Source organism: Hibiscus syriacus, unplaced genomic scaffold (assembly GCF_006381635.1).
Source record: "Hibiscus syriacus cultivar Baekdansim isolate YM2019G1 unplaced genomic scaffold, ASM638163v2 tig00111837_pilon, whole genome shotgun sequence".
Lineage (NCBI taxonomy): Eukaryota > Viridiplantae > Streptophyta > Magnoliopsida > Malvales > Malvaceae > Hibiscus > Hibiscus syriacus.
This window is the reverse complement of record NW_024063194.1, coordinates 4034280-4041435: the sequence shown is the minus strand read 5'-3', so window position 1 is coordinate 4041435 and position 7156 is coordinate 4034280.

Sequence of the window (7156 nt, the reverse complement as noted above, 5' to 3'; positions counted from 1 at the left end):
CCTTCACATGTCATTTCACCGGAGAAAATTGAGATATGACCATATTTAAATTATGAAGAAGAACCAGTACAGATCTTGGCTCGAGAAATCAAAGAACTGCGTAGCAAGACGATTCCTCTAGTCAAAGTGCTTTGGCAAAATCATAAAGTTGAGAACGTTACTTGGGAAAGATAAGAGGATATGAGGAAACAGTAACCACACCTCTTCACTTCATGTACGTCATAAATTTCGAGGACGAATTTAATTAAAGGGGGGAGAGATGTAATGCCCCAAATTTTATATAGTGACCAAAATGCAAATTTTAAAAGTTAAATGACTAAAGTATAAGCTTTGGAAAAGTTCAGAGACCAAAATGGTAATTTTAAAAAGTTAAAAATTGGCCCCGTAAATAAATAATTTACTTCAAGAATAAAATTTATGTGGGAATTAAAATTTTCGTACGGATTTTGTATTAAAAGTTATAAAGCAATAAAGTTGAGGAAAACATTTGGTAAATTGGATCGAATAGAAATTTCAGGAAAATCTGAAGGATGATAAATTAGACCTAAAAATATTATTTCCACATATTAAAATGTTGGAAAATAATATAAATCTTTGGAATTGGGGATTTCATTCCATGTTTAATTTTGACTATTGGATTAAAGTTGCAAGATTATAATATTTGGAAAAATACAAGGCAAATCGGTAAAGTAAGAAATTGTTTGTTCATATTTGACTTTAGGAAGATGATAAGGTTGAGGTGTCTTGGTTTGATTGTAAATATGAAACTTCATTAAGGGTAAATTCATCTTTACCCAATTAAATGAATTTAATATTCACTAAAGCTTAGATTAAAGGTAAATTAGCATGAAATTAATCTAAAATTTCATGCCAATTTGTTCGTCTTCTTCTCCAAGTTCCGTAAGGTAATAAAAAAATTTGGTTTCCATATTTGATCATTTTCCTTTGGATTTTAAGTTATGCCGTGAAATAGAAAATTGTTCTATTCGAAAAACACTATCTTTTAGTACCAATTATGCTTGCTCAACTTGCTTGATTTCAAAGATCCCAAATCCTAGGGTTTGTGTTCAAACTATGGTTCATGAAATTGATGTTGAATCTCGATGTTTTTGAGGTTGTAGATTCATTTTCAGGCTTGATTGATGATTAAAACATGTTCAATCTTCCTAGAAATGCTTCTATGATTTTTGACCAAATGATGAAATTGTTGAACTTTGTGTTTTGATGAGAGTTGATTGAGGCTTTGATTTTAGAGATATTGTAAGGTTGGATGGAAGTTGATTTCATGCTTGTATCTAATCAAAATCATGAAAACCTACTTTTAGAAGTTTGAAGCATTAGACCATGGTATTTTTTAGTGAGAAAAAATATGGAAAAATTATGTAAGGGGTGGAAACGATGTAGGAAGTATTCCACAAGCCTTATAAAAATTTAGGGACCATTTTGTAATTTTTGGAAATTTAGGGGATTAAATCGGTAATTTTGGAAAATTTTTGAATGGTTGTGTAATTGTTTAATAATTGATGTACTATGCTGGAGATTTTTGTGTGGAAATTTAAATGTGTTAAGATGTGAAATATGACCATTTTGGAAGTTTCAAACGTTTAGTGATTTAATTGCAATATTCATATAGTTGGGATGCTTAAATGTAATTGTACCTTTGTAAAAGTACTTTGTTGGTAATAATTTCAATGCTGGAATTTTTGGTATTAAAAATTTAAGTGATAAAAATGGTGAAAGACCATTTTGTGTAAATTGGAAAAGTTGGTGCCAATATTAAAAAGAATTATTAAGTGTTCAAGTATTTTGGTAGAGAATAAGTTTCAAATTTACTATGGATTTTTGTTTTGGATATGTGTTTATGTTAGTACAATTATCATATATGTATCGATATCAATTTGTGATTTTGTACAGATTCTGGTTGATTTTGTGATCGAAGCAAATCAAATATAAAAGGATCTAGTGTGGAGCATAGTGAGGTACATTTTTTGATATATATAAAGTGTCAAGGTGAGTACAATACATGCATGACAATGCGCATAGATATTTTATACATCATCAGGAAGACTTGTGACAACTCTACATTGTTTATATCAGCATGATATTTTACCATGGATGTTATTGTGGGTATGAACTGTCCTAATGTTTATTACATGGTTATATGTTGCCATGGATGATTTAATTCATGACTAGATGCCCAAGTATGTTATTGAGGTTCAGTGGTATTAATGGCATGTCATAGAGTCTAGCAGCTGCAAATTTAAGTAGTACTAGAGTGTCAAATAAAGACACATAGTACAAGTTAGGTTGGCAAAGCCCGACCTCAGCACTACGGTGCATTATTAGGTGAGCAAGGCTCGACCTCAACATTATTGTGCAATATTTGACACCTATACTGGGTTCCTCGTGGATTAAAAACTTTGGGAAATATTTATTGATAAAAATGGTTATATTTATTTTATGTCATGTTGATTATGGCATTAGAAATTGCTATTAAATTTCATGCATGATTTGTATTGCTTTGTTTATTTTTTAATTGCCTCACTAAGTATATATTTCACGTGTGATAATTTTTACGCGTAGGTAAAAACCAGGAGTAGATGTAAAGAGTACAGAGAGAAATCAAGCATCAAAGAAACACATTACAATATCAGTAAGACATCCTATGATGTAATTTTGGCTTAGTTAGTGGCATGTACTTATGAATGTCCTAGTTGCTCTGTTGAACTATTTTGGGAACTGATTTGTAATGGATAAACTAAACCGTTTTACGCTATTTTAATATGGATAATATGAACCAATATTATTATTATAAATAGACATATTTGATTATGACACATATATGTTTTAAATATCATGTGATACTTTTACTTGATTTAATATTTTTTTATATATTATTAGTTACCATTTTAAGAAAATAAATTTTTAAATCACTTTTGAGTTGGGAAATGTTTTAAGAAATTCATGTGACATCTAAAACATGTATTGGTTTAAGTATACAGGTCATAGGTGTTAGAGGCTCTGAATGAAAATTTGATGTCCTTGTCGGGAATGCGTAAATGTATGTGTTATAATTAGAATGAGGTGGAAGATCATTTACTTCTAAAAGGTATTTTAGGAAGCTATACCAAATGGGTTTATCACGGTGAACAATATGATTTCACTATTGGAAGTGATACTTTTTTTGAGGGGATAACTTATGATGTTGAAGTCTTAGATGATGGAATAAATCATTTGTTAGGAGGTTTCTTCCCCATATTAAATGAAGATAAAATAAATCATGTTTTTAATTTGACTCAAGGTGAAGAAAAAGCTAAACGATTTAGCAATGTGTTGAATGATGCACAATTTATCTCATTACCAGGATATTCAAGCATGTCTCAATTTTATTTTATTGATAAATTGTTTCATATCAAGGTTTATTGCCAAATGAGTAACAAAGCAATAAATATGATATTGAGACTATTGAGAGAGTCTTTTCCAAATAGTACAATTACAATATCATATTATGAGGCAGTTAAAAATATAAGAGAAAGAGGACATAATTACATACCAATTCATGCATGCAAATATGACTGTTCTCTATTTTAGGGGGTTCAAAGATAGAAAAAGTTTTTCGAAATGTGGAACATCAAGATGGAATGTTATTGGGAAGAAAATACCACGTAAAGTTCTAAGCTATTTTCTGCTAAAACCAAGACTCCATTGATTGTTTATGAAAAAGAGAATAGAGCAAGATATTCAATGGCATTCATAGAAGCGTGTTCATGATGATACATTAAGGCATTCAACAGATGGAGATGCTTGGAAAGATTTTAACAAAGAGAATGAATGGTTTGAAAGTGATCAGAGAAATGTTAGGCTTGGCCTAGCAACTGATGGATTCAATCCATTCGGGATTATGAGCTCTACATATAGTATATGGCCAATTATTATTATTCCGTATAATCTTCCTCCTTAGAAATGTATGATAGATCCATTCATGATGCTCCATCACGAAAGCTGAGAAATAAGATATGTAACATGTTTTATCTATCGCACCCCAAAATTTCGGGTAAAAAATATTAGAAATTTATTAAATTAATTAAAAAGGTTAAATTTTTATTAATGATTTTAGGTTACAATGTAAACCAAATATGTTTCACAGACTAGCCCCATAATTTTCCCATAAAAAATATCATATGACACAAAAATAAAATAAAATGGTGGCTTAGAGGCTTAAACCGGTGACCTAGGGGATGACAACACATGCCTTCGTCATCTAGCCTAGGTCACTATTGCTGACAATAATAATAAAAATATGCTTTATTGGTTAAGGCTCGATTTTAATCCAAAAAACCAGAACACCCCATTCTCGTGAAATCCAAAATTTCCCCCCAATTCCCTAGCCGACCCCGCTCTAGCCGTTGTTGATATGACCTGTCACCACCAGTTGAACTAGTGTCCTCTTGTGACCGCCCCCAACCATCATCAACTATAAATCAGTCATCATTCGTTGAAAGGAGTGAAGGTCATTCTTGTTTCCCTACCGTCGAATCATCTTCATCCAGCATACATTACTGTCACCGACCTTACCAGCATGATTGGTGACCGACCAAAACCCTTCTATCCCCTTACTATAGATCGTCGTCATTCGTTATGAATTGATGTTTGAGTGTTCGTTGAAACCTTTCTGCCACCATCGATTTCTTCAATTTCTAGCCAAACCCGATGTCCCGGATTTGGATTCCCCGTCACCGTCCAACCAAAACCCAACTGGGTTCTTCATCCATTGTCACTTTTATTTGACTACTCAATGTGTTTTAGCTCGATAATATGTTGATTTGGGTCGTTTTTGTGTTTTGTTGCTTGTAGAATGTTTAATCGTTATCTCGACCCAATCGCCATCCTCACGAACAGCCACACGCGCGTGGTGCTAGTCCTCAATTTTGGAACCTCCTCGAATCAGTTCAAGCCGACTTAAATCGGTCTGAGTCAATTTGAACTTAGTTGAGTCAACCCAAATCAGCCTGAGCCAACCCAAACTGGTCTGACCTGTTGACTTTTACCTGACCATTGACCTGTCTGTTGATCGTTGACAAGACTCATTGACTTTGACTTTGACCAGTTTTACCGTTGACTTTGACCAAAAAGTCAAATTTTTGAAAAGTCATGTTTTATATTTTTTGACGTCCTGAGTCTGAATATGAAGTTCGTTTTGCCAAATTCAAACCCAAAAAAGCCTTTTAATCTACCGTGAAACCCAAACTTACTTATTTAATTTAATTATTTATTTAAGTACTTTTAATTTGAGGGTCAAAGGCTAAATTATTATGTCATTTAATTAAGGTACCCGTAATTCTCCTAATTGTTCGTCTCCTAACTTTTAGTTTGAAAACTATGCTCATTGGGGTACTTTTGGATCTAGTATGAAGTCTCTACAGATTCAACTTCGATCAAACCGGTAATTCCTTACATATGTTCAACACCAATCAAACTAGTAATTCTTTATGTACCTAAGACGACCTTTGGGTGTGCTCCTGGGCCAAATAGGCCTAGTGATAAAACTTTATGGACCCTAATGTAATCATTTAGGTTGACTCCTCTGCTATGTGTATTGGGTAAGTCCTTATGGGCCTAAGGGCACACCCATCTGGTGGGAACCAATGCTTAAGCTAGGGTAAGACCTTATGGACCCAATGTGCTCTCTTAGGCTGGCACCTACGCCCTATGGGCCAAAGGTAAGTCCTTATTGATGTAGTTTTGGGGAACGGCATATGGTATACAATTGGAGGGTTGTTCTATATTTTAAACAATAACTCGACTATCATTTTCATAACTTTGATAATAAACTTATTTTGAAACTTAACTATATGTTTTTATTTTGTATTGCTCGAACACACTGAGCTCCCTAGCTCACTCCCCCAAACTTTCCCTTTCAGATACTTTTTGATAGGCGACCTGGACCTAGAACTTGGAGGATCGCCGTATTTGTACAAGATTATTTTGTTGTAATGTTTTTATCTTTCGAGTTTCATTTATTTTGGGTAACATGTGCCTATATTTTGAAAATACTTATTTTACGAGGTATGTTTCTTTTGTTATTGATGTTAGATTTATTCGATATTGATTATGGAGTATTTATTCAGTCTTTATGACTTTAATTGTTGGAATTGAACTTTAATGTTGTCAACTATATTTTTAAGCATGTTTATTCGTAATATGGTTTTAAACTATTGAAAAATGTTTTGGAAAGATTTTATCGTAATTTGTTAGACCTGGTCAAAACACATAGGATAGGTCTAGAGGGTTACATTTAGTTGGAATCAGAGCTTTTATTTTTTAAACCTTGAACTGTTGATGGGTCCTAAATAAAAATACACTTTTAAAATGCTTTACAAAATAAGTCACGAAGGCCATGTCACCAAGTTTTTTGTGAGTTTAACTGTGTACAGAACTCTAAGTGTCAGATCTAATCCTAGGTTTTACCTTTTGTAGTGAACTAGAGATTTTCCAAGATGAGTGCTAGGTGTGGTCATCGACCTAGTCATGGGTGAGGTTGAGCGACTAGTTTTGCAAACCCCATTGATGAGACGAATATAGATCCTCCACCTCTAGTAGATAATTTTACCCTTACGAGCCTGTTGGATCTTCCCCTACCTCTAGTATAGGTTTGACTAGTCTGGTTAGTGGAGCGTCCGATCTTGAATTTGAGCCTTCGAGGGTAATATTAGATGATAATCTCGGTAAATAATCTCTCTAGTTGATTTAAGGAGCGATTTTAGCTATTGGCATTACACCCGAAGTTCATATTTCTCAGAATCTGATTGCTAATGGAGTTAGGACTTTTAGAGGCCTACTAGTGGAGCTCTGACTGAGGTTGAGGATTAACTTTGTGATATTGAGTGACATATAGATCAGTTAGGTTTAGATCCGCATTGGCATTATTTGGGAGTTGTCTCTATGTTGAACAGGAATGCCCGTACCTGGTGGAAGTCTGTGGTGAGTAGTTTTTCGATCGATTTCTTGACATGGGATTTCTTCAGAGAGCATTTTAGGAGTTATTTTATGGGAGAGTGTTATCTCGCACAAAGGTAACAACAGTTTCAGGACCTGGTTAAGGGAGATATGAAAGTTTCTAAGTATGAGATCGAGTTATTGAAGTTGCTAAAATATA